This window comes from Mobula hypostoma, chromosome X2 (genome assembly GCF_963921235.1).
Source record: "Mobula hypostoma chromosome X2, sMobHyp1.1, whole genome shotgun sequence".
Classification (NCBI taxonomy): Eukaryota; Metazoa; Chordata; class Chondrichthyes; order Myliobatiformes; family Myliobatidae; genus Mobula; species Mobula hypostoma.
The window spans coordinates 23,092,696-23,120,694 of record NC_086129.1 but is presented as its reverse complement, the minus strand read 5'-3'; the positions used below and the strand labels follow the sequence as shown (position 1 = coordinate 23,120,694).

Genomic DNA, 27,999 nt, shown 5'->3' with positions numbered 1-27,999 from the left:
ACTGGGTCCATGCATTTTAGAAGAACAATAGGTGATTTTATTGAAATTTTGTAATTTCTGGTGGGTCTTGATGAGGGAGATGCTGCAAGAATCTTTTCACTGATGGGGAAGTCAAGAACAAGGAATAAGAGTCTCAGGATAAAAAGGGGGCCTACAATCAAAATTTTAAAAATTCTCCCCGTTATCATGCAATCTGTGTTACTTGTAACCACTAAAGCAATCTAATACTGGAACAAATACATACTGGTTAGAGAACAGGGTAAGCAAAGAAGCTGCCAGTGTTGAATGATGCAATATAGCCCAAATCTGTGGCAGGTATTAACAAGCCAATAGCAGCTACTTTAATCAGGACTGACAGTTCTTGAAATGAAAAAATATATAAGAATTTCAACTTAGAGATGGCATATTGCCAATAAAAAGCCCAGAATCCCCAGGCTACTACAAGTGACACAAAAGTAGACTAGCTTCAGTCTAATGTACCAAAAGAGATCACAGCATAAAGGCATCCTTTGAATCACTCAGGAATTACTTCTTAAAGTTATTAATACTTTCATTGTCTACTCTCTAGATCAAAAGGACAAACTGGAGATGACTGTCACATAAAGTCAGGAAGCAAAGAGGGCCTGTTCAATCTGGTCTAAATTCCTGTCTACATTCTCCCCTAATACTAACCTCAATACAAAAACAAATCAATTTTCGGGCTGCATGTTGTTTGTAGAACAAGACAACAGTAATTCATAAACAAAATAAGTACCAATATTTGACAACAATGAGACATTTTGGAAAAGTCTGATGCCAAATGTTCCAACTGAAATTTGAATTATGATGTCTTAGAGTTTTTGACAGTTCCCTCAGGAAATAAACATTATCTATGCCTCCGGGAGTTGTAATCTTTGAAACAATGTTCCATATAGCCTCCAATGTCTATTGCAGCAGAGAGTCATTGCGGTTAGCGCCGTTGCCCCACAGCTCTAGACATGCAGGTTTAATCCATATCCTGGATGTTGTTTGTGTGCAATTTGCATGTACTCCCTGTGAACATGTGGGTTTCCCCCAAGTGATCTGGACATACCAAAAACACTCCTATTGTGAGTGAGTGGTAGGAAAATAGGAGGGGGGGGGTTGTTGATGAGATGCTACAGGAAGAACTATTTCTTACTACATTTGAATGATGTAAGGAGCCACTGAATAGGTAGGTGTCAATAACAACAGAAGAGGATTGAACTATGGAATGGCATCCAAGATATTTCACTGGTATTTCCAAATGTTTATCTTCACTGTGATTCCACTGAGGATTAGACTGCAGAAATGGAATTATGCTGGAACTGTCAGAAATTTTTACTGTTTAAAAAATAAACAATGCACCTTTAATAAATAGAATAAATGGTGCAGAAATATAACAAGGAATTTTCACTACTGAATATTGGGAGCTATGAAATCATTGCTCTTATACCTTGAAATCCATTCTCCACTTCCCAATACCTTACATATTGCTTTCCTAGGACAAGATGCTTACACATGCCTATTGTTTTGGTCACTTTATAGTTCATATTTGAAGAAAATAGTAAACCAATCACCAATTAGCTGATCTAAACCTGAAAACAACAAACAAGTTGCTCAAAACTTGAATTGCTCAATCAAGTTTTTAATTCCACAATCTGAGCCAAACTGCCATAAATCTTCACTGAAAATGTGAACAAGGGCAGTGCTGTTAGTCTGGAAAAAGTATGCTCTGGTTCCTGAGCTTGATCTGTTTACTTACTCCTACAATGTTATGTGATTTGATCCTTGATCAACAGCTTCACTGATCATCTTTCTACTGGAATGTGGGGAAATAGTAAATATTAATTGTGGAAAATATTCATAAATTAGAATGTAAACCAAAAGAGATATATTCAAAAGTTGCTTTAGTTCTAGTTTATGTCATGGTTAATTCTCTCTCACAGATTCGACTTGCATAACTCTAATTTTGCTTTGCTATGGCTCTCTCTCTCTCTTTTCAATGCTTCCAATTAAACTATCAATGACTTATGCTATACTGTTTGTTTCTTTCCCATCAACTTCTTTACACAGGGAAAATACTGTTCATTTCCCCTTCCATACTTCAGGAAGGCCTGCTGAGAGGAAAGTGCTGTGTTTGCTTAAACACTCATGCCTCTGCTAGGAGAGAAGATATCACAGTCAACAGCATGAGCCTAAACTGAAAGGACAGAAAACACTTCAGCCTGTTAGCACAAAAGCACTGCTTGCCCGAGGCAGCATGCGGTCATGGTACTGACTGTGTCTGTGCATCTGAGACTGTGAATGTGTGCACACACAGGGCATATTGGTTTGATTTTTTTTGCATTCAGTATAACCTTACTGCTGTTCATTAAATGTTAACGAACAATGCAAGAAGTCAGAGTTATTATTGTCTTATGTGATGTGAAATCTGTTTTGTGGCAGCAGTACTGCCAAGATAGAAATGTTAGAAATTTCTTAGAAATGTCACTTCAATAGTGCAAGGATTTATAGTAACAGCACTTAAGCCATTTCATTAATGGCCAGTGGGATCACAGCCTAATGAAGGATTTCTGACAAGAGACTTTAAACATAGACTTTGTTAAACTTAAGGACAGGATTTCAGCCAATAGCATAAAGGAGAGGTGTATGACGATACACAAAGTGTAAGTAAATTGCAAAGATCTTTGGACATAAGTATGGGGGCTCACTTAATGAACTACTGGCTTCTGACTGGAACTCTTGAGAGATGGAATTTAGAAAATAACATCCAAGAGCTCACTAAACCTTTCATGATGCAGAAGCAATAGATTGGGTATAGCTTCTCCAACTGCAACCCCCACTCCACCAGACCTGCTATGGGTATCTACCTGCTCCATTACTTCACTTCAGCTTTGTTGAATACTTAGAAAAGCTGAAATCTGGAGTCACAAATGACACACAAGCCACTTATAAGTGCAATGCCACTTTTAATATAGTCTCACTCCCTTAGTTCAATTAGAGACAATAGAGTACAAGGTTAAATAGATTTTAAAAAATTGACAAAGAATCATAAATATCATAAATGACAATTCTCACTTAGAAAGATGACATCAGATACAGTAACTTTTTTAAGAAAGAGATAACTAACACTGAAGACAGGTGACATTGAAAGGAAACTTTAATGAAGTGAGAAAGACAATGATCAAAAACTCACAACCAGCATTTTATAATGAGATCAGAGCATGAAAAAATACTCATCACTAAACTAAGCAATGCCGCATTACAGATGTCAAGCCATCATTTTGAGACTAACCAAATAACATTTGCAGGCATGCATTTTAAATGGTACTAGATCTAACAGTGCAATATCATTTAAATATCCTGTCTTATTTCAAATGAGTGTACAAATGTGGAGCTAACGAAAATCAATTTTCAATTCTTTCTTGTCAATCAGTGCCACACACTGGCTGCTCAAGGTAAGTACACTTCTAATTCATTACATTTAAACTTACATTTTCCTAACTGATTTCAAAATGCTTTGAAACAAATATATACATCTTGCTTTAACTTTTAAAGTTGTGAGAGCATTAAAAGGTAATTTAATGAGAAAGGATAATTAATACTACTTAGCTAACAGTTTGGCAAGGGAACTTTACAACACTGGTTAAATGTTAAATTATTATTAATTCTCCTCTCTGCACGATTTATTCCAGAGAATACTGGTTGATGCTTTTTCTTAGCTTAAACCAATTTTTAAAAAGTGTCGTTCACTTGATAACATGTTTTTAGGCTAGCAGTTATCATTTACTGAGTGAATAGAAGGGCCATTACAGAGCAGACTGATTCCTAAACAAGCTGTGTAAAGAAACAGCTACTTTGCAACTCATTGTCTGCATTCCAACTGATGTGAAACATGTGGTGCTTATTAGTGCAAAACTTGCAAAAAATAGATTGATATGGCACTGTCAAACAATTCCCCAAAACATCCCACATACTTTACGTGTAATAAGTTGCTTAGTGCAGTGACTACTGTACAAGGGGTAGCCTCTTAAATCAAATATCACAAATACAGAACAGATTAATGGGCATTTAACCACATGCACTTATTTCCTCTAATTATGTTGAACATGGGAAGAACATGGCCCATAGAATTAAGAGAACATTTCTGCACAGAACAGTGGTATCAATTTAGATGCTATTTGAATCATATCCAAGTGAACAGTAGCCAACTTCAGGCCAGATGATGGAAAATAAATACCCTGATGAAATACTTTACACCTTATAGAAATTTGCAGTTATGGTGGTATAATCAACATATGCACAACCACTGGTGCTGGAGCTTTGCCTACAATTTCCTTCCAGCCATTTATGTAATTGATCTTGTACAAAAAAAATCAACCTTGTCCTGCCCGCACATTTTCCCTCTCTGATCAACAGCAGGTAGTACTGTTACGTCTACAAGCAGCAGGAGGTCACATTTCTATAGCTCTCAGAAGATTACTGCCTCAAAGTTAGTCAAATGCTTTTTATCAAGGAGAGGGGAAAGAACTGAGATTATTGCCCTTTTCTATTTGCATCTTCGGTTGTCTGTAGGTCTTTGATCAATGGCTTCGTTCCAATCTGCAGAGAACTCTGTCTCTTTCTCTCTGCTTATTCTAGGGTCTGGAACAAAGAGCAGAGCAGCTGCAGCCTTCTAGAGCATGATGTTCCCTGTCCGTAAGTTTCTTAGGTTTCACAAACATTTCCCATCCCCCCCACCCCCTCCACCCAAAAGCTGCAGTGGAACCAATCAAGCATGCTTATCGTCCAAATGCCAACAAAGACATTTCCTTTCATGCCAGCCAGCTAAGTGGGAAGAAAATGGAAGTGACTTGGATAAATTGTAGCAAAGACAGAGAAAACAGAAAATAATCAACTCCACATGATCCACTTCTGTTTGCACAATGGAAGCCCCTCGACCTCCGGGTAACCTGGGAGAGGTCACTGCCTGAGTCAGAGGTTAGTCACAGATAAGGCAATATTGAGTGGTTGCCAGTTACAATGACACTCAATGTGTTCCTAATTAGATTCAAGGATGTGCCTAGGCTCCAAGCAGTAAATAAGCGTGGCACCTTGCTCTAAAGCACAATAACTAAAAGTTCCCATCTGAACAGTGAGCGATCTTAACACTTCACTAATTTTTAAATTAACAGACATCTTACAAAGCAACAGCAGTGAGTAAAACGTTTTTTTAAGAAAAACAAAATGCTGTCTACAGCGCAGATTTTTTTGGTTAAAATTCTCTAAGATCATAATTTTAGTGAGGGATTATTTCACAATCACTAGTAGTTCTCTAGGCCTTCAAGCTGAAGCGGCATAGATAACATTTTTGGGGCGAGCTGGTGTGGGGGGGGCAAGAGAAGAGAGAAAGTGTTCTATTTGACCATGGTGGCAGCATATGAACCCAACTCATCTTTCAATGTCGCAAAATGTGCAAAGCAGTACAATTCAACAGCAGAAAGTATTATTGAATTTCTCCATCTCCTTTCTATCAATTAAAATGGTACATCTCTAATGACATATCAGATGCAGCACAAGTTGGATAACTGGCCAGAATGAAAATTCCTCATTCAAGTCACTTTGTTGCTTTGATGCTCTATTTTTGATGAGCAAGAAACAAATGAAAGATGGGGCAAGGCTACATCGAGGTAAAAGATACGTCATTTTCAGTGGCCAAAAACACCACCATATTTGGCCACAAAAAAACACCGTAAAATGGGAACAGAATAGCAATAATTAAAGTAGTCTACAAATGATGTTTAATGTGAAGAAATGATTCAATTTTGAGCAAGTCTGGAATATCAACAAGAAAATGGCAAGATCATTGAAAAATTATAACTCAAGGAGTGCTGACAAAGGATCAAGAGTAAGTTTTGACCATCAGAAAAGCAAATTGACAATATACAAGTGGTACTGACATATACCAATACAACTTATGTGCATTATCACTGGAGGCAGTTGGCTGCATTTTAACAGGCTGGAATAGAACTTTCCGAGGACAGTTCCCAAGAGATGTATAACAGAGGCCAGAGAAGAATGGCAAGGCCAAATGCATGACCGGCAGTGGAGAGGTCAAATCAGAACTAAACTACTTTTTAAAAAATTCTTTCAGAGCTTCTGGACATCACGAAGTGTTTTATAGCCAATGAATTACATGGAGAGACAATGCACCATGGTCAAAGTCACAGAGGATGTTATTTATGACCTCAAACCTTAAAGACAGCTTTTGATTTTTAGTTAAGACACAAAAAGTGACTCATTGAAGTTTTGTGGCATCTCCACTGCCAAGATACAGACACACAAAATTCACATCAGGACCCATGAAGGATCTCGGCTTGAAATGTCAACTGCTTCTCTCCATTGACATTGCCTGACATGCTGAGTTTGTTCAACATTTTGTGTTTGTTGCTTTGGATTTTCAGCATTTGCAGAATCTGTTTAAGATTCAGACATATATTGAAATAAGTATTTCATGTATATCCACCTTGGCTTCGCTTGTTATTCATCCAAGTTTTTGCTGCATCTTTATTAAAATTGCAACTTTGCTATCAAATCTTTGTGAAGACCTTGATCGAATGGCTCAATTATAGCAGTTGAGTGGAGACAGGGAATGAAGAAATCCCATCCCAGAATTTCTAAACATCACTTTTCCAAAACATCTGATAGTGCAAATAAATCTATAATTCAAAAACAGAACTTGGATATCATAACATTGCTATAAAATGTGAATTATAGTGAGATAACTCCACAAGATATCTAAGCAGTTATATATCAAATACAGAATATATTTCTGCAACAAGGTTGTTTCAGGTAGCATTTCTTAACACCTTTTTGTTACCATTATGAAACGGTATAATACACAGACACAGTGTGCTCATCTTTAATTGCTTGGTACAAGAACAAGTGTTCATATGCAAAGGAACATGACCATTGCTGGCATATTTCTCAGTTGAAAACTGACTTCATTTAATCCATTCTCAGCCCTTATATTCAGGAAATATGGCAGCTTTCACTTCTGACAGGCCCATTTATACTACTGTTCAGGACATGCTGTGTCAATGAAAGATAAATTGCAACATTGCAATGAAACATGTTGGAGCTTACATCTAAATTGATAGACATAGTAGCATTATAAGGAACAGTTGATATACAATTGTTATAGTACACCTGTCAAAGATGGAACCATGTATGTAAATTTACTGGAGTGAATTTTCTTGCATCACAAATATCTCAAAATATTCGGTATACAATGAATTACTTACAAAGAAATGCAGCTAATGTTATAGAAGTCACTGTACAAAAGAACCATCAACAATACGGTCAATCGTCTGTTCACTTGGTTTTCATGATACTGGATGAGGGGGAATGTTGTTAGAACAGTGGAAGAGTGACAAGTCTTCTCCCATTAGTGCCATATAATCTTTAACATCCACCAGAGCAAGCAGATGCATATTACTTGCTTCATGCTGGCACTTTATAATCTAATTAGAAAAAAAAATCCTGAAAATCTGCACTTAGTCACTATTACTGCATTGGCTTAAATAAGATGGGCACTTCTTGCACTGACCAGATTCCACAAATTTCAGGTGAGAGTGCAACCAAATTAATCAGCTGACCATAACATCCCAACCCCCTTTGACTTTGCACTATTATCCCTCTTGACAGCTAATCTCTCAAGAATTCTATTTTACAACAGACATTCCTTTCTGATTTATTTCCCCCACCTTTACTTGCTTAAAACCCATTACTTTTTCAATGCCAATGCAAGATATCAAATTGACAAGTTAATATTAAGCTCTGTCAACAGATGTAGCTTTGATGTAGCTTTACAAGCTTCTATTGTATTTTTTTTACTTTGATACCCAGCATTGACAGCTTTCAAGTTTTACAGCAAAAAATATGACCACACGTTTGGAGAATTCAGTTTCACATTAGGTGAAATTTTGCTTCTGTAATAGTTCCATTCTATTGGACACAATTACAATAATTGTAATATTTTAATGATTTGAGTTTAAAGATCTTACCATGGAATTGTTACAGAGGCCATTCAGCCCACTGACTGTGCTGAATTCTAGTATAGCGATCTTGTCAGTCCAATGATTTTGTCTTTTCCTTAATGTTCTGTACCTTTCTTGAACATATTTTCAAATCTATGGCTTCATATTTTATTTGTTTATACCTAGTTGTTCAAAACTGCTATAAGCACCTTGAATATCTCTAACATACTATTTGTATTTGTCCTCCTTCACTGTCAATGGCAACGTCCTTCCTCATTGTTTAGAACCGCAATTCATTATCCAGTATGCTCTGCTTTTTATCCATCCAGCTGTTTTAAAAATCTCAAATCCTTCTCTTCAGCCAGTCTCACTACCATCAGTACCCAGTCTCATTACCATCGGTACCCTTCCATCTCTCATCAACACACACCTTATCGGTTTATTCCTTGAATTACTTTTGATTGACACCTTTACTCCTAATATGAAAATATTTTGAGACGTCCTCATACATACAATCTGTTACTGACACAGTGGATTCCAGTTAATTAAGCCATTGGTTAATCGAAGCAGTCACTTTTTGGGGACAACTCTTAAAGAACAAAAATCGAGAATATAGCCAGGATTCTCTTCATTTATTTGGGATACGCTGCCACTTAATTGGGGCAGAAGACTGTTGCCGAACATTTTCTAATTAGCATCAGACACTTGCATGTTGTGAGGCCGTTAGACATTAGAGCAAACAGCTTTTAAGTAGTGTCACTTGTGTACGTGGTGATTTTTTTCACTGATAGTCGGTGAGCAATAAACAGTAAGACAGTTCAGAACGGTTTTGTTAAGTGTGGTTTCAAGCATTCAAGCTTGGAGATGCCAGAAACAGCTGGGAGTGAAAATGAAACTATTTCACTATTTCAACAAGTTGGGGACTCCGAAGAATTAAGGTATCAAAAATCATCTTGAATGTTACAATAAAAATGAAGATTTGGAGGATGCAATTGTTGAAAACACTGTTTGAAGGCAGTCCACTAGCTGCACTGATTTTGTTAAGTCAAAAAGAACACGTCCACTGTCAATAACTATTAGGAATTTGTACAGTTTTATAGTACTGTAGTAGCTTTGGTAGTGCTCCAATTTGTTCTGCATTTCATTTAAGTACATAATTTGTTACTCAGTTAAACTGTAATTTTTTTTAAAAAAACGCAAACACGAAGAAATCTGTAGATGCTGGAAATTCAAGCAACACACATCAAAGTTGCTGGTGAACACAGCAGGCCAGGCAGCATCTCTAGGAAGAGGTACAGTCGATGTTTCGGGCCCAGACCCTTCATCAGGACTAACTGAAGGAAGAGCTAGTAAGAGATTTGAAAGTGGGAGTGGGAGGGGGTGATCCAAAATGATAGGAGAAGACAGGAGGGGGAGGGATGGAGCCAAGAGCTGGACAGGTGACTGGCAAAAGGGATATGAAAGGATCATAGGACAGGAGGCTCAGGGAGAAGGAAAAGGGGGAGGGGGGGAAACCCAGAGGATGGGCAAGGGGTATAGTAAGATGGACAGAGGGAGAAAAAGGAGAGAGAGAAAAAGAATGTGTGTATATAAATAAATAAATAACGGATGGGGTACGAGGGGGAGGTGGGGTATTAGCGGAAGTTTGAGAAGTCGATGTTCATGCCATCAGGTTGGAGGCTACCCAGACGGAATACAAGGTATTGTTCCTCCAACCTTCATCTTTACAGTAGAGGAGGCCGTGGATAGACATATCAGAATGGGAATGGGATGTGGAATTAAAATGTGTGGCCACTGGGAGATCCTGCTTTCTCTGGCGGACAGAGCGTAGGTGTTCAGCGAAACGGTCTCCCAGTCTGTGTCAGGTCTCGCTAATATACAGAAGGCCGCATCGGGAGCACCGGATGCAGTATATCACTCCAGCCGACTCACAGGTGAAGTGTCGTCTCACCTGCAAGGACTGTCTGGGGCCCTGAATGGTAGTGAGGGAGGAAGTGTAAGGGCATGTGTAGCACTTGTTCCACTTACAAGGATAAGTGCCAGGAGGGAGATCGGTGGGGAGGGATGGGGGGACACGAATGGACAAGGAAGTCACGTAGGGAGCGATCCCTGCAAAAAGCAGATGTGGGGGGGGGGGGAGGAGATCTGCTTAGTGGTGGGATCCCGTTGGAGGTGGCGGAAGTTACGGAGAATTATATGTTGGACACGGAGGCTGGTGGGGTGGTAGGTGAGGACAAGGGGAACCCTATTCCTAGTAGGGTGGCAGGAGGATGGAGTGAGAGCAGATGTGCGTGAAATGGGGGAGATGCGTTTGAGAGCAGAGTTGATGGTGGAGGAAGGGAAGCCCCTTTCTTTAAAAAAGGAGGACATCTCCTTCGTCCTGGAACGAAAAGCCTCATCTTGAGAGCAGATGCGGCGGAGACGGAGGAATTGCGAGAAGGGGGTGGCATTTTTGCAAGAGACAGGGTGAGAAGAGGAATAGTCCAGATAGCTGTGAGAGTCAGTAGGCTATAGTACTATAAACTGTAGTTTGTCTTTTTTTTAAAATACCTTTGTCTTTTTGTACACCTTTTTAACTATTTCCATGAAACTTTAGCTAATTGGGACAACCGCTTATTTGGGCCAAAATGTCCAGGTCCCGATGTATCCCAATTAACCAGAACCCACTGTATTGCCAATGTAGCATTAAGAGATGTACAATGAAGAAATGGTGGGAAGCACAGACTATCATCCTTTCTAATGCAAACACTACTGAAAAGGGACAAGAAAATCTGTATATGATGGAAATCCAAGCAACACACACAAAATGCTGGAGGAACCCAGCGGGCCAGGCAGCATCTATGGAAAAGAATAAACAGTCGACGCTTCGGGCCGAGACACTTCAGCAGGACTTGAGATCCTGATGAAGGGTCTCAGCCCGAAATGTCGACTGTTTACTCTTTTCCACAGATGCTGTCCGACCCGCTGAGTTCCTCCAGCATTGTGTGTCTGTTACTACTGAAATGGGAATGTTTACCAGGTCATGGTAAACACTATACCAATCCACGAACGAGGCATGCAAAGATTAACCCAATTTTTCATGATCATAACTCCATTCATTGCGAAAATTTGTTCATATATAAGGGGGGAAATAAATTAGTACAGCTACAAGAACTTCCACTGGAGGTTTTCATCAAAAGGAAAGATTAACCCAAAGAAGCAACTGCAGAATACTATCAGGTTACACAAATGTAAATAACAGGAGAAGGTGAAGAAGAAACAGATGGTTATTAGTAAGACTTGGAGATACAGGAGAAAAAAAGGAGGAATAAGTTGCAGTGAGAAATGTGGTGTTGGCACTAAACTAACAGTAAGTAAAATGCTGTATTAAAACAGTAGACCCTTTTAAATGGCAACATTTTCACACTCAAAAGCACCAGTAAAGATGCTTTAGCACCACAATCTGCATGACCGGAACTATCTTCAAACTAAGCTGTCTCTGGAACTCCATGCGTCAGCATACTGAAACATTTTGAGAGACAGGCATAATAGATCAATCTCCCTTTACCCCACAGGGATAAATTTTTTTTTAAACAGCTTTTCTTTCAATTATACTAAACAATTACAACCATGAATTTTAAGACAATCCTGTTCAGAAAATATATATAGTCAAGCAACTAAAAGCCATTAAAAGCTAGAAAATCATACATTTGCTAAGTATTATTTTTTCTCCAAATAAGATACCTAATTTGCTATCATGTGTTTGGAGCAAGATAGTGCCTGTGTGGTATATTTCTCTTGGAAGCATGTCTAAATACCACTCAAAACTTAGTACACCACTCTCAAATAGATTTTTAACATGCTTTCCAAAACCCCTGTGCCATTTCATTCAGGCGAGTTAACTAATCTTGCTTCCACATGGTCCAGCTAATGAATCTGGAATCTGACGAGTGTCAAGAGACTTGAATGAATTGTCTTTGTGCTCTCTCCTACTCTCCCCTGCTCCCGTACCCACCCCCAAAAATTTCTTCATATTTACAACAGCCTGCTTGACTCTCTCTCACACACATACACTTTCCTACCCAGATGTCCTTAATATGATCTATCAGCAAAGATTATTAAAAGATTGGCACAGGGGAGAATTAAAAAAAAACATAACTCATGGTTAAAGGAATGTGGAAAATTGAGCAGTTACCAGTAAATACTGGCACATGGCAAACTGTAGACATACAATTACATAATGGGAATAGAACTTTTTGTGGCTGGTGCAGCAAGATGACATTAAATCCTGGGTAAGCTACCGACTTATTAAGAGTTAATTTTAAACATGTCAGCAGGTCCCTAATCCTGCGTATTTCTGATGCATCAAAACTGAGAAAAATGAAATAAAGTGGATAAATAAATGAAAATGAACAATGTGCTTGCTAGAAAATTGGATGCTATAAAATCTTGTGATAGGAAACTATACTAAAACTGAGCTCAATACAGTAATTCTAAGAAATGAAAACTGATTATATTATTTGTGAAGTTTACCTTTTTAAATATTTAAAAATAGCTTGAGGATTACCAAGATACAAGGTGGTTCACCTGGAGTTAGAATGAGAGAATTGAGATTATAACTATGGTGAAGTCCATAATAAAGGTTATGAGTTGGCCAAAAAGAGATTAGTTAATAGAAATGGCAAATCCATTTCATCTAAATACAACAAACAAGAGTATTGCATTGGAATAAGGGATCAGCACCAATCAGCAACTCGACTGGATCAGCAGTTTAGGAAAACCAGCCGACTTGTCCTCAACAAACCAAATCCTTTCCATGATCTACTAGGCACAAGGTAGAAGAGTGATGGAATCAGATACACTGGAAAAACTAAAAACAATGCCAGCTAATTGCAGTGATTTAGTGGTGGTATGCTACAACTAGTCTTGGCACTTTGTTAGATAGTTCTTAAAGGAACACGCACATGGAAACAATTCTGTTTCCTTCTTTAAGTATAGAACTAGAGATCACAGATCAGAAACAGTGGGTCATCTACACAACAGATGCGAGGCAAAATTCTGTTTAGGATGTTCACAAACCCTTGAAAATCTCATCTTCAAAGAGTGGTGAAAGCTGAGTTTGTTTTGGATTTTTTTTAAAGCAGATAGATCGATCCTTGATAGGGGGATGAAAGATAGCACAAGCAGATTGGAATGAAGAATTACAATAAAGCCAGTCACGATTTTATTAAACAGTAGAGTATGAGGGACCAATAGGCATATTCCAGCTCTTATTTCCTATAGTCTCATGGACTATGATGAAACAATGTCAATGATGTTTCTCCAGGATTTCAAAGTCAAAAGTGGGCTCTTGGTAATTCATAAAAGTGTGACCAAGTTCTCAGGAAAAAAAGGAGTTTAATTTGTCAATGTTTTATTTTGGAAATTTTCAGTGACCCTTTTCCCTGGACATTATCTTTATAATAGTGTGGATAGGCAAACTGACATTGTAGCACTAACTTTATTTCTGCCTTGAGATTAAAAACTGCCATAGTTGCCAAATTTCTAACCTTGAAGCTATAGAGCCTTCATACAACTCTTGGTTACTTGAGCTGTTTTGACTGATCTGAGAACACCAACTGCATTGAGTGCAAGGGAATGAATGTGATTAGCCACTTTTAGTGTCTATTGGTTCCAATTCAGTTTTTAGTTTGTGCATAATTTTGTAACATTGCACAAGATCTCATTTCCTGAAAGTGGATACTAAAATATCACAGCCACAGGTACTCTAATTCATAGCAATTTTCCTTGGCCAATGTAGGATATACATTATGTATGTCATGAAATAGTAAATTACAATCTACCTTGCATTGCTTCCATGTAAAAACAATCATAATCTGGATCTGTCTCCTAGGTCAGCAGATTATACAGAGGTCCTGGAATGCATTATATATTTTTGTTCTATCCAATAAAGAAATTGTCATGCCTTGATAACTGTGTCCTTCAAGAGCTCTGGAAGTCTACCTTTGCATATCAAAGATGACAGAAGTCCCGGAAACACCATGAGTGCAAAGGCTTGATTTGCAAGGAACTAATGTGGTGCAAGTCCCAGTGTAACTAATTTTAAAATAACTTTACAGAATTCTTTCATCTGATTTATTTCAACTAATATTACCTGAGAGATGATAGCTAAACTAGAATCTAAAGTCAAAGAGAAAACATGACGGGCAGATTATTAAGCCATTATTTTTGTTTATTCACATTTTGAAATGCAAATATTGCTGGAAGGCTAACATTTTCCCCCAACTGCTCATGAGAAGACAATGTTAAGCCATTTGGGAAGGTGATGTGGGAGCTTCAACTCACATGGGAAACTGAGATGATAGATAGGAGGTACAGGGAAACAGTCACCCTAAGTTGCAGGAGGCAGGTAAATGGGTGACTGTCAGCACTCAGTCTGGCGGTGTGGCTCAGAAGGGCAGCAGGGAGAAGATGACTGCAGTAGTAATAGTGAATTCCATAGCTAGAGGAGGACACACAAGATTCTGTAGACACGATATGTTGCCTCCCATGTGCCAGGGTCAGGGACGTCTCAGATCAGGGTCCACGACATTCTAAAAGGGGAGGGTAAGTAGACAGAAGTCTTGGTAGATACTGGCACCCATGACAGAGGCAGAAAAGGTGAGGAGGTCCTGAAGAGAGAATCTAGGTAGAAAGCTGAAAAGCATGACCTCCAGGGTAGCAGGACCTTTGGATTGCTGCCTGTGCCATGTACTAGTGAAGGTAAGACTAGGATGACTTGGCAGATGTCTGTGTGGCTGAGAAATCAGTGCAGGGGGCAGAGTTTCGGATTTCTGGATCATTGGGAACTCTTGTGGGGAAGATATGACCTGTACAAAAAAGGATGGGTTACACCTGAATTCCAGAGTGACCAATATCCTTGCAGGGAGATTTGCTAGAGCTGTTGAGGAGGGTTTAATCTGGCAGGGTAATGGCATCCATAGTGATAGGGCTGTTGGTTTACAAGCAGAGGCAGTGTGCAGTGAGACTGTTAGGAAGAGCAGCCGATAGAGCAAAAATATGTCAGTGGAATGAGTTGCATTGTAAAAGGGCGACAAAATCGAAAAAGAGGATGAATACAGGACATAAGGTGAATGCATGCAATACACGGAATAAGGTAGATGATCTTGTAGTGCAGTTACAGATTAGCAAATGTGATATTGTAGGCATCACAGAGTCGTGGCTGAAAGAAAATTATAGTTGGAAGCTTAACATCCAAAGTATTGTATTAAAAGGACAGGCACGTAAGCAGAGAGGGTGGTGTGACTCTGTTCGTTAAAAAAAAGAAATCAAATCCTTAGAAAGAGGTGACATAGGATCAGAAGATGTAGAATCATTGTGAGCAGAGTTAAGAAACTACTAGGGTAATTTGACCCTGATGTGAGCTGTATACAGAGCTCCGAACAGTAGCCAGGAAGCGGGCTACAAATTACAATGGGAGATAGAAAAGACATGTCAAAAGGGCAATGTCACATAGTCATGGGGGATTTCAATATGCAGGTAGATTTGGAAAATCAGGGTGGTGCTGGACCCTAAGAGAGAACGTGTAGAATACCTACAATATAGGTTTTCAGATTAGCTTATGGTTGAGCCCACTAGGGAATCAACTTTTCTCGCTTGGGTACTATGTAATGAACTGGATTTGATTAGGGAACTTAAGGTAAAGGCACCTTAAAAGGCAGTGATCATAATATGATAGAATTCACCCTGCAATTTGAGAGTAAAGAGAATTACAGAAGCACAAGAGAGGAGCTGGCCAAAGTTGATTGGAAGGGGACAATAGCGGGGATGACAACAGGACTGCAATGGCTGGAGTTTCTAGGAGCAATCTAGAAGGCGCAGGATTGATACATTCTTTAGAATACTTTAGAAGTAGTATTCTAAAGACAGGATGATGCAACTGTGGCAGGAATGGAGTTTTGACATGGGCGAAAAGCATTATCAAGGATGCATCTCACCCTAACCATAGACTTTTTACTCTCCTCCCATCCGGTAGGCACTACAGGAGCCTCCGCTCCTGCACCAGCAGGCACAGGAAGAGCTTCTTCCCTGAGGCTGTGACCCTGCTGAACCTCACATCACAGCACTAAACAGCATTGCATCCGTATTGTACTGTCTTAGTACTTTTATATTTGTGTGCTGTAGCACTTACTTTTTATTCACAGTTATTTTGTAAATAACACTATTCTTTGCATTTCTGGTCAGATGCTAACTGCATTTCATTGGCTTTGTATCTGTACTCGGCACAATGACAATCCTAAAGTTGAATCTAATCTAATTGCCAGCTGTTCAAAGCACTTCATGATGATGATTGACATCAGTGCCACCAGGCAGCAGTCATTTAGTTCTGAAGATGTAGATTTCTTTGGTACAAGGATGATTGTGGCTGATTTAAAGCACGTGGGGACCGTAGTCTGGATGGGTGAAGTGTTAAAGAAGTCTGTGAAGATGCCAGTGAGCAGGTGCGCACATTCCGAGTACTTGACCTGAGATGTTATCTGGCAGAAGATCAAAATCCCCTGCACTACTAGGGGTGATTGAGAAGTTCGTGGCCTAAGGTAGAAGGAGTCAATTTTAGAAAACCTAGCACATTTATTTTTCAACATAGTCCCCTCTTACATTTATACACTTAGTCTAGCGGTCGTGGCATTCAGATCCCTTCTTTATAGAAGTCGACGTCTTGGACCTCCAGAAAGTGGTCCACAGCAGGGGTGATTGATAAGTTCGTGGCCTAACGTAGAAAATGAGTTATTAACTTCAAGCTTTCTGCATAATCACTCAAAGAGTTGAACTGCATGTGCATGTAATGAGAGCTGTATAACTCATCGCCTTCTATGTTAGGCCATGAACTTATCAATCACCCCTGCTGTGGACCACTTTCAGGAGGTCCAAGACACCGACTTCTACAAAGAAGGGATCCGTATGCTCTACGACCGCTGGACTAAGTGTGTAAATGTAAGAGGGGACTATGTTGAAAAATAAATGTGCTAGGTTTTCTAAAATTGACTCCTTCTACCTTAGGCCATGAACTTATCAATCACCCCTCATACATTAACAGCAGTATCAACCCACTTAAATTATGTTTAAAAAATTGTTGGAAAGAGGGATTTTAAATGGGCAAAGTGAACTTTTGTAATGATGATATTGAATAGTTGGCAATAACCAAATTTTGACAAAATTGATATTAAAAGGCATGTTTTGAATGCCTTTGGCCAGCACAGAACTTCTTCATTTGTACATATTTAAAAGCTGCAGATATATATAATTTGAAGATCCTTAATGGCAACATGAAATGAGAAAATTATAACATAAGTATCCATTCTGCATTTTTCATTGTTCAATGAACATTCTGGTTTTCATTCTGAGGCCAGCAATATCTGAAATGCATGACACAACGTAGTAATTGTTTACTTCCTTTTCCAAAGAGACTTCCTCAAGACATACTTTACCTCCAAAGCACTCTTGGGATAGTTAATTTATGTCTGCAGCCCTCACTTTTTTTTTGCAGTGGGTCTTGCCAAAACAATACTTAGTCAAAACAACATTTGCAATTTTACCTTTCTTCCAAATGTTCACCTGAAATTTTTTTTGGTAGTCATAGTTCTAGTTCACACAATGTCAAAGCTTTGCCTGTTCAAAGTTATCAAAGTCCATCTTGTCAACCCAATCCTGTCTCAGCCCAATGGTATTACATGTGCTTTTCCAAGAAAGCCCACAATAATTATAAAGGGGGTCTCCAGACAAACATGCCTTCCACTCAAGACTCAAGCAAGACTAGTTAACTAAATCATCTCCTCTCAAGGATGTTGCAACCTCCAGGACTCACCACTGACTTCAATTTCAGATAAGCAGCCTTTCCAGTTTGCGATGGTACCTGGGATAGTATTTTTTTGCTTGGTTTTATTCCTCTGTTCACCCTCTACTGACACACCTTTAAAGAGATTCAAGTACATTTATATCAAAACCTTGAGATTTGTTTGCTTATAGGCAGCCACAAATCAAGCAACTTGAGGAGCCAATTAAAAAAAGACCATAAAAGAGAGAAAAAAAAACACATCATATTAGTGGTGCAAAAACACCACGAAACTCGCAGAGATGACAGCTGCCAGAGAGAGGAATGAACATCGCGGGAGAGCGAGCAAAATTATCCCGACCCTGACTCGGGTCCTGATACTCGGGCTTTCCCCGTCTATCTGGACTGGCGTTTAAATTGTCCAAGCACCAAGCAGTGCCTCACTCTAGGACCCAAACACCAGCGCAGTGACATACTTGGGCTGCACAGCCCGAAGCCGTTCTTGATTTCACCAAATCGGCTTGGTGCTTGGAGCGATCCAACCTTTCACCCAGGTTAAGGGGACGGGTACTGAAACTAAAGAACATAGAATAGTACAGCACAGTACAGGCCCTTTGGCCCACAATGTTGTGCCGACCCTCAAACCTGCCTCCCATATAAGCCCCCACCTTAGATTCCTCCATATATCTGTCTAGTAGTCTCTTAAACTTCACTAGTGTATCTGCCTCCACCACTGACTCAGGCAGTGCATTCCACGCACCAACCACTCTCTGAGTAAAAAACCTTCCTCTAATATCCTCCTTGAACTTCCCACCCCTTACCTTAAAGCCATGTCCTCTTGTACTGAGCAGTGGTGCCCTGGGGAAGAGGCGCTGGCTATCCACTCTATCTATTCCTCTTATTATCTTGTACACCTCTATCATGTCTCCTCTCATCCTCCTTCTCTCCAAAGAGTAAAGCCGTAAGAGTAAATCTCTGATCATAATGCATACTTTCTAAACCAGGCAGCATCCTGGTAAATCTCCTCTGTGCCCTTTCCAATGCTTCCACATCCTTCCTATAGTGAGGTGACCAGAACTGGAGACAGTACTCCAAGTGTGGCCTAACCAGAGTTTTATAGAGCTGCATCATTACATCACGACTCTTAAACTCTATCCCTCGACTTATGAAAGCTAACACCCCATAAGCTTTCTTAGCTACCCTATCCACCTGTGAGGCAACTTTCAGGGATCTGTGGACATGTTCCCCCAGATCTCTCTGCTCCTCCACACTATAAAGTATCCTGCCATTTACTTTGTACTCTGCCTTGGAGTTTGTCCTTCCAAAGTGTACCACCTCACACTTCCCCGGGTTGAACTCCATCTGCCACTTCTCAGCCCACTTCTGCATCCTATCAATGTCTCTCTGCAATCTTTGATAATCCTCTACACTATCTACAACACCACCAACCTTTGTGTCGTCTGCAAACTTGCCAACCCACCCTTCTACCCCCACATCCAGGTCGTTAATAAAAATCACAAAAGTAGAGGTCCCAGAACAGATCCTTGTGGGACACCACTAGTCACAATCCTCCAATCTGAATGTACTCCCTCCACCACCACCCTCTGCCTTCCGCAGGCAAGCCAATTCTGAATCCACCTGGTCAAACTTCCCTGGATCCCATGCCTTCTAACTTTCTGAATAAGCCTACCGTGTGGAACCTTGTCAAACTCTTCTGCATTGATTCCTCTCCAATTCACTCCAACAGCGACAGTGATAGAACTCCATCTACGACCCCGTCTCAAACACGTTGCCCCCTTGGCTTTGCAATACACCCGCATGGCTCATCCTTTGAATCAGCTTCGCCTCCGCTTGCTTCTTTGTTGCTTGCGGTGATAATTGACCATAATTTACTTCAGAAAAGATGTTATTAGTAATGTTTTTGTTGTATTTCTTGCCATCTGAACTAGCAGTGGGCTGTCACGTAACTTCAGTAGTTGTCTTAAAATGGAAGTATTAGTTACATTATTAATCTTTCACCACCCCCTCTCAGTCCATAGCATTTGGTTATCTTTTTTCCCTTCTTGGTCTCCACTCTATTGTAGGTCATACATCCCACTTCCTCTTACCAATTCAAATTAACCTAATTTCTGAGTTTCCCAGTACAGATCACAGACCAAAACACCAACTGTCCTTTGAGCCCAATAGAATGTGCTTTCAAGGTTTGTATATTTCGTTCAATAGGCGAGGGAACAAGAATGTTCAATGTTTGGTCTTGTAATGATAACTACATACAATTCATTTTAGAAGTTAGTCACTTTAAACATGCTGCAGCAGTCAATTTTCTATTCTTGTTATTAAAATGAGAAAATCTGGAATGTTCTCAATGGACACGTAGGCCATGAGTTGATGTACCAGCCAAGGGCAACTTATAAAGAAACTAGAAACTTTGATAAAACCAGTAATGAATAAGCCTAAAACCTAAACCAATTGCAGCTTTCAGACTCACCTACAACAGGCAGTAAACATTGTAACTTAATTTGTTCACTTCTGAGCCAAGCCAGTATCACCCAGATCAAACCACAGTTTCTATTTCCTAGATGTTTACACCTTTGGGATATGGGCTCAAACCCCGTTCAGTATAATGTCTTTTACCTCTAGAGATCTATGCGTAAATATTTGTGTTGGCTCAAATGGTACAGTGTGATGAAAAACAAAGCTCTTCAGATTCTGCAAGCATTTATTGGAAAAGCCATGCCAATTGAGACAGGGCACACATATGTGCTCATTGCAAACCATCAACCCCAAAACAAAAACAGGCTTTAGGTACAAATTATTAAACTGCAGTAACTTCTGCCATACCTTCCCTAGTATTGCTGGAATGAAGGATATTTACTGACAAATTATGTACTTTGATTGCTTACAGGAATATATTATCAGTAATTTTGACTGACAATGGGTTTACCCAATCATGCCTTTTCCATCTTGGAATAGCATTGTCACCATAAAATGAAACAGGCCTTCAGCTGATTTAATATAGATATTCTTCTGTTTAAAATAACTAGAAAACCCAATATATGTAAAATGTGAACTACCCCATCTTACAAGGACATTTGTAGAATGCAAAGCTTGTTGAAGGTCAATTCTGAGCCTCTCTTGACAGCCGAGTCACTGCAGTTAATCACCAATAGCTTGTGTGGTCTTTCCCTTCCTCGCAATAGTTTTCATTCTTAAACATAAAACCATTTTATTTCTCTGGAAGAGTCCACTTTATGAAAGCAGTGTCTTGAAAGTCTTCAGGGATTCTGGCAAGTCAGGTTAACGTCAAGTTTTGCTATCTCCAATGACAGTGGGAAAGATCTTACCAGGTAGAACCCCCCCCCCCCCAAAAAATGAAGGTTACCCTCCCCCCCTTACCTGATAACCCCAAACAGCAGCTGCTGATTTCTGCCCCATGAGGCCACCATTTGGTTTCGGTATTTTGTTTCAGACTCTGAACAGCTGCTACTTGGAATAAATGCCGATGCAGACCTAGAACTTCTTCCTGTGTAATCATGCTACTGCTTCCCATTTAATTTGCACAAATGAGTGTAGAATGATCAGGCCTTTAAATCTAAGCACAAATGCAGAACCTCCAATACAAAGGAGTAATGAGATCAGGCACAGAATACAAGATCAATCCAAGGCAAAATAGGCTAATTAGAATCAAGGAAGAGAGTCACACCCCTTCTTTGCAGATGGAAGCAAAAACAATTTACAATATACACAAAGCCTCTCATACATCTTCAATAGAAAAATAATATACTGGCATTCTTGAACACAAGCTGCCTTTTTAAATGCCAGAGAAAATTCTCTCTCCAAGAGGCAGATCAAACACACCTAGGACTCCCAACATCACCTTGAAGCCAAAAGAACTAACACTTTCAGTCTCCTCTCCAAAGCTGGAAATTGGATGCAAGCATAATGTGATGAAAATGAAACCCAGCACTTAACATTTCGAGAATTATTTACAACAGCCACCTCAAAGATACCCTTATTACTAAATTTGAAAATCATCCAAATTCATTGGCAAAAGTAAACCAATGCCAGCACCCTCCAGCATTCATATGCCAATTACACTCAGTCAACTTAATTGGATAGGCCACATCAAATCTCACGCTGTCATGACAAGAGATTGCCTGGTCTATGGATGTAAAGATTCAAGGCTATTCTCAGAGTCTCTTTGAAAAGTGCACAATTTTGACCAAATGCTGGGAATCCTTAAGCTTTGACTGCTTAAGTGGTGAAAAAGTATTCTGGTTGAGAACCTTAGGAGCTTATGCTGGGAGAACACGGCAGGACAGTATAAGCAGAAGAAACGCACTTCATCTAATTACCCACCTGACTATTCATCAAATGCTTCCTGCTGCACCTGTGGCTCCCACAATGGTCTCATCAATCACCTCAGAATCCACAGGGTGGAATTTAGTCATCTCATTCCCAAGGGACCATTAAGACATTCCTTTGCTTCTGCAATTCCATCAATAGTTCAGCACACAATCTCAAAGCTACTGATGAACTACAAGTTTAATGCATTGATTGACTATTACATTATGTGTAAACTGGCAATGATCCCTGACAGGAGGTCTAGCTATTCAATGACAGCTGAAATTGTACACAGCAGTGCCAGAATAACCAAAGCTTTAAATATATATATAAAATGAATTCCTAACATTTCATTATAAATTTTAAGCTTGAAAATTGTGTTACCACTTCCTTCTTATAGCTTCACAGTCTTGGAGCTTTGCCAGCTTGAGCATTGAAGCTAAGAATATCTAGCCAATTCTGGCTAATCTTGGTTGTATTGTACATGAGATGAATAGACAGGCAAATAACAGTAAAGATTGCTGGCACAGCATGGGAATCCCTTGCTAGAAATATCCAAAGATTTTTTCTGGACCTGCTGGACCCTCTAAGTATCTAAACAGAAATTTTTTTCCTTAAGCGAACCTTAAGAAATTTAACAAGCACAAGCTGTTGTCCAAGTTTTAAATCTGGGATACGAGTACTGTGACTAAGTAGAGCATCAGAAACATCTAGGAATGTTGAACAAAGTAATACATTTCTATGGTTCACACCACCCATTTGCCTCAATCGTTTCTCAGGAAACTAGTGTCATTATCAACCCTTTCAACTGATTTTTGTTTCTTTGTGTCACAGCTTTGAGGAAAAAGCATATCAAGCATTTCAGATTGTTAGTACTTCACCTGTTTAACATTCTTCTTCTATGTCCAGGTCACAATTAGGCATTTAAAAAAAAATCTCCAGTACATGCTGGCACAGTAGAGCCTAGTTTGAAATTCCTACTATGAATGTTGCGTTTTGAATTATTCCCTCCACAAACACATCACACTAGCCATGGTCAGGCATTTTTATTTCCAAAAAGCTGTAATAAGTTTGAACAAGCTGTCAAAGGACACCAAGAACTAAACATGCTCAAGCCAAACCTTTAAAAGTCTCCATTTCTTTCACTGCAAAATTCTTAAAACTTCTATTTATGCTATCCAATATTTTAAAGGCTACTTTACATATTGAACTTACTGCCTGTTATGCCACTGGCATTAGGGCAGCAATATAGGTCCTCCATCTGTGTCTGCCCTTGGCCAATTTTGGCCTTGGTCCTGGCAGTGTTCAGCGCTTCATCATGCCAGAAGCTTTCTCTCAGTTTGTACTACTGTCAGCCATGCAAGTCTTAGGTGGAGGCTCAGGAATACCACTGCACACAGAAATAGGATTCTTCATTGCTGTTTCTGTAACAATTTTGTTTGACCAGGCAAGGTTGCTAGCCCTGAGCAGAATTTCCGAACCTGGAGGACCAGTGGACAACTCAGTCTGGCCTCTACCTTTTGACCAGATCGGCATGGGCCAAAGCATAAGAGCCCTGACTCCAGCCAACATAGCTCTCCTGGTCATTGAGGCACACACACCTCCAAACCACAACGAGGTTGTGGTCCTCTTATGGAAAAAGACTGAAAAATACTTGCATTCAAGTGGAGCCCAAGAAATTGTGCACTGAACAATAATAATCCTGTTAATGCAATGCCATTTATCTTCCCACTTGTGAATCATTTTGAGACTTTTTAAACGAAGGAAAGAAATAATTACATGTAAACCCCCATCTGTTTTTCTCCATCAATATCTTTATAAGAGCAATAACATTGTTAAAATAAACGATTTGATGAAAAATAACAATGAAAAAAATTCAAAATTATCTGTAATTTATATATTTATGAAGAAATTGCACATCTGAATTTTTGGTGGCGAAGGAGGGCTCTGTGTGGGGCAAAGTCAGTATGGGAGACTTTACTCAAAGCTCCCGTCTGGAAAGTGCTATAGGGTTATTAAAACAAAAACTTCACACCATCTTAAAAATTTCTTTCCATGGGCAGTTAATCTGATCAACCATTTTAGTTAGCCTGTCACTGTAGACACTTGAAACCTCTTTTTATACTTGCTATTCACATTGTAAATAAATGCTGGTATTTATGCATGTTTTATTCCATGCCCGTCCTTTAACCTCCAACTTTATTTTTTAATACAATTCCTTATAATTGTTGAATGTTGTTTTTTGTTGCCTGTCATGCCCTGATCAACATACTACAGCAAATTCCTAATACATATAAACTTACTTGGTAAATAAAGTTAATCCTTGATCCTTACGATACTCCTTCCTCTGTGAAAGAGACTACCTACCCTACCTAGGACTTGTCTGGATGAGTGCAGCTTCAACAATACACAAGTTCAGAACACAACATACAGAACATAGCAGCCTGCTTGATGGACACCCCATCCATAACCATTCATTTACTCCACAAACCCACAATTACAAGTGTGTACCATCCACAGGATGTAGTACAGGAATTCATTAAAACTCTTTAGACATCTTCCAAAAGCTAGAAAGAAAAGGGCAGTACAAGTATGGGAATATCACTAGCTGTAAGTTGCCCTCCAAGCTACATACCATTCCGACTTGGAAATCACTTCACTCTCACCGGGTCAAAATTCTGGAATAAGCTGAACAGCATTGCAGATATATCAACTCCTCAAAAACTGCAGTGGTTCAAGAAGCTCACCACCACCTCAAGGACACTTAGGGATGGGCAATTAAATGCTGGCTCAGGCTGCAAAACACACTTCCCCCAAATGATTAAAAGGAAAGGTCACCTAAACCCAAATTTAAATCTTATGGTAACTTGATGTGCGTAACAATGCCAGGGCATCTTGCATGAAGAGATGTACATAACCACAATAAAAATAAAAGGCTCTTATTAATCCAAAAGAAAATAACCATTTGAAAAACAACACAGAAAAACATTTGTGTGTCTCTGAAATAAGGTGTTATTTTGTGTACGATGTTGAACATTCATAATCAGGACAGGAGACAGTCATAGTCAAAAAATTTACAGAACAAATATTGCAGCTAAACTATATTTGAGAGTTCTCTACAAATTCACATCAAAAGACTACTCAAAGCTGGACATCCATAAAAAATTTCACTATACTAGATAAGCTTTGGGACTGAACAGCTAACAAAATTGAAGTGACAGATCTCACTAAGTCTGGTACAATAAACCATGCCAGAAACAGTCATCATCAACCGACATCAAAACAACTTGAAGCATAACTATTCAACATGCATCTTTGTGTGTTTTGCAGGTACACAACAAATTCCCAATGGTGATATACAAAGTTTAATCTACACTTCCTTTAATAAGGAGGTAACAACAGAACTGATTTTCAATTTGGAAATTATCCACCAAATAAGGCAACCACTTAATAAAATACCTTACTAATCACTAGGTTAACAAAGAGTGAATTGAGGAATAAAGCTGTCAACAGAATAGAGCAAAATAAATTTGTGGTAATCACTTGACAGGTTTCAAGAACTGCATAAGAGATATTTCTGTCTTACAACAATTCAAATAGGGAAAAAACATTGTGACTGCAAAATTATTTGCACATATAAAACCTTTCCAGCATTTAGGGTATCTGACATGTCAGGATATAGTTCCTTGTATTAAAGACACTGGAAACACACAGTATAAAACATTTCCTTACAATGCTAAACAGGATTAAGCTACTCACTAGAAACATTTTAAAGCACTTACAAAAAAGTTAAATGGGTCAAGACTGTTCAACTCTCTCTCAATACAAGCACAAAGAAAAAAAACAGCCAAAGTCCTGGTGAAAACAGGAGAAGCAAACACCAGGAACAGGCAACTTATTTTTAGCAGAGTATTTAAAGCTTTTATCATACTGTAACCTAAGAACGTGGTCTTCTAACTCACTCTAAAATTTGCAGTTCTTGGATTGTATCTTCTATTCCTATAGGCTGCTGACAAGGCTTGGCATGCTATCCAGCTAACTTCTGTCAACAGTACCCTTATATCCTGAGCAGGACTTCAGATCAATCTCGCACGTCTTCATCTCTCTTCTCTTACTTCTTGCTGTGTGATTGTGCCATTTATCTTTTTACTTGACCCTGGCCGTCAGCATGTCAGTGTCAATTTGTTTTCCTACTCTCACTCCCCTGCTTCATCTATACCTGGCCCTATCCCCCTCACAATCAATTGTGGCCTCTATCTCTAAATCTCCACTTACTGCATTCACTTCTTTCCCAGCATCCCATGTCGTAATTCCCTCATTTCTTTTACTAGATTCCATCTGCCCGCTGCCGTCAAACATAGCTGTATCTTGTTACGTTTTCTCCTATTACCGTTTGTCATTTTCAGTCCTTTTCTGTTGATTTTATAACTTATTTTCCAAACACCAACGTTTATCCCCATTTTTCCCTAGCTTTATATCTTCGCTTCCGCATAACAAATTTCACGACATGATAGTGATAATAAACCTGATTCTAATTCCACTTTAGCTCCTTCCCACCCCTTTGTTTTCTCTCTCTCTCTCACACACACACACGTACATTCAAACTGCGAAACACTGCATTCTGAATCTACCCACTCTATGGTCTGGACTCTGCAGTTCTGTACGCTTGCCAGTCAATGCTCCTCTTCCACTGTAGCCCAGAGTTGGCTTTTGTTGTTGCTCCGGCGCAGCCTCGGTACCAGACGGATCTGAAAACCCACTGAAACAACAGCAGCAACAGTTTTCCACTTGCGCTTAGGAACTATTGTTGGGGTGGAAGGACTGGAACGAATGTATGACTTCTTTTTATAAATAAAAGTTGGGCTTCTCATTAAGTTGTGGCCTAGGAGAATCCCGGCTGAACTGAAACCAGGCCGGATCCACGAGTGGCTACCCTGCAGCCCCCGTGTGTTTCATCTCCTCCCTTACCTCTCAGCACAGTTGCTGCACGTACGATCCGCCCGGTGACCGCTCATCCCGGAGACATCGCCTGCGAGACGCCCGCTCCATTGGATTTCAGCGCCAGCTATCTCCTTTCCCTCGCCGCGGTGCCGCCACTGCGGCCGTTCCCATGGACATGCGAGTAGCTCCCGGCCGCGCTACCCGCCTGCCCCTACGCTCTGTGTGGGCTCGTTCGCTCCTTCTCTCACACTCGCTCTCTCGTGCACGCCACCCTGCCGCGAACCCGCTTCGAATCCGCGCGCAAGCGCGCCCCCAGCATCTCGCGAGCATAAACAGCAGACAACCGCCCCCGACTCTACCAACCCCCACCTAGAGGGGGGAAGGAGGAGTCAGAGAGGTGGGGGGAGCGTGAACAACTACAATCTCATCCCCTCACTTGTAACTATCCATATATATTTATTGAAATATATTCATTTCAAGCTGTTTATAAAATGTATAAATACAATGGGTTAATATTCTGGTTGTTTCTCCCTTCTCGGATCTCTCCTAATGATGTTGAGGGCGCTGAGCCTGACCCCTGACGTTTCAGATGCTGCTTGACAATCAGCGGCAAATGTACTGGTGTTACCTGTGCGTCCCGCAGCAATTGCATTGCGCTTAGAAAATGATAGTAATCCAAATACTGGGGCGTGGATCAATGTTTGATATATCCAAGTTTCGGATCCTCATATTTAGGGTATCCAGGTTTCCGAGTCCGATGTATGGAGTGTCCAGGTTTTGGGCTCCGATGTATGGAGTGTCTAGGTTTCGGGTCCCGATATCTGGAGTTTTGGGGTGCGAGGCACAAAACTGTTTCCAGCGGGACATCGATCTCCCTAACCAATG

General features: G+C 39.8%; 1 protein-coding gene across 10 annotated transcripts in view; it reads right to left on the bottom strand.

Annotated features, from left to right (window-relative positions):
• The window catches only part of cdon (cell adhesion associated, oncogene regulated), a 148,831-nt gene that overhangs the window by 72,937 nt on the left and 47,895 nt on the right, over positions 1–27,999 (bottom strand). For 2 of the 10 annotated variants that reach the window (XM_063038416.1, XM_063038417.1), the window contains exon 1: positions 27,142–27,428. The exons of the other annotated variants lie outside the window; for them this stretch is intronic. The gene's annotated coding sequence lies outside the window, so the exon portion shown is untranslated. Of the gene's footprint in view, positions 1–27,141; positions 27,429–27,999 lie in introns of those variants that run through there. 10 annotated transcript variants of the gene reach the window in all.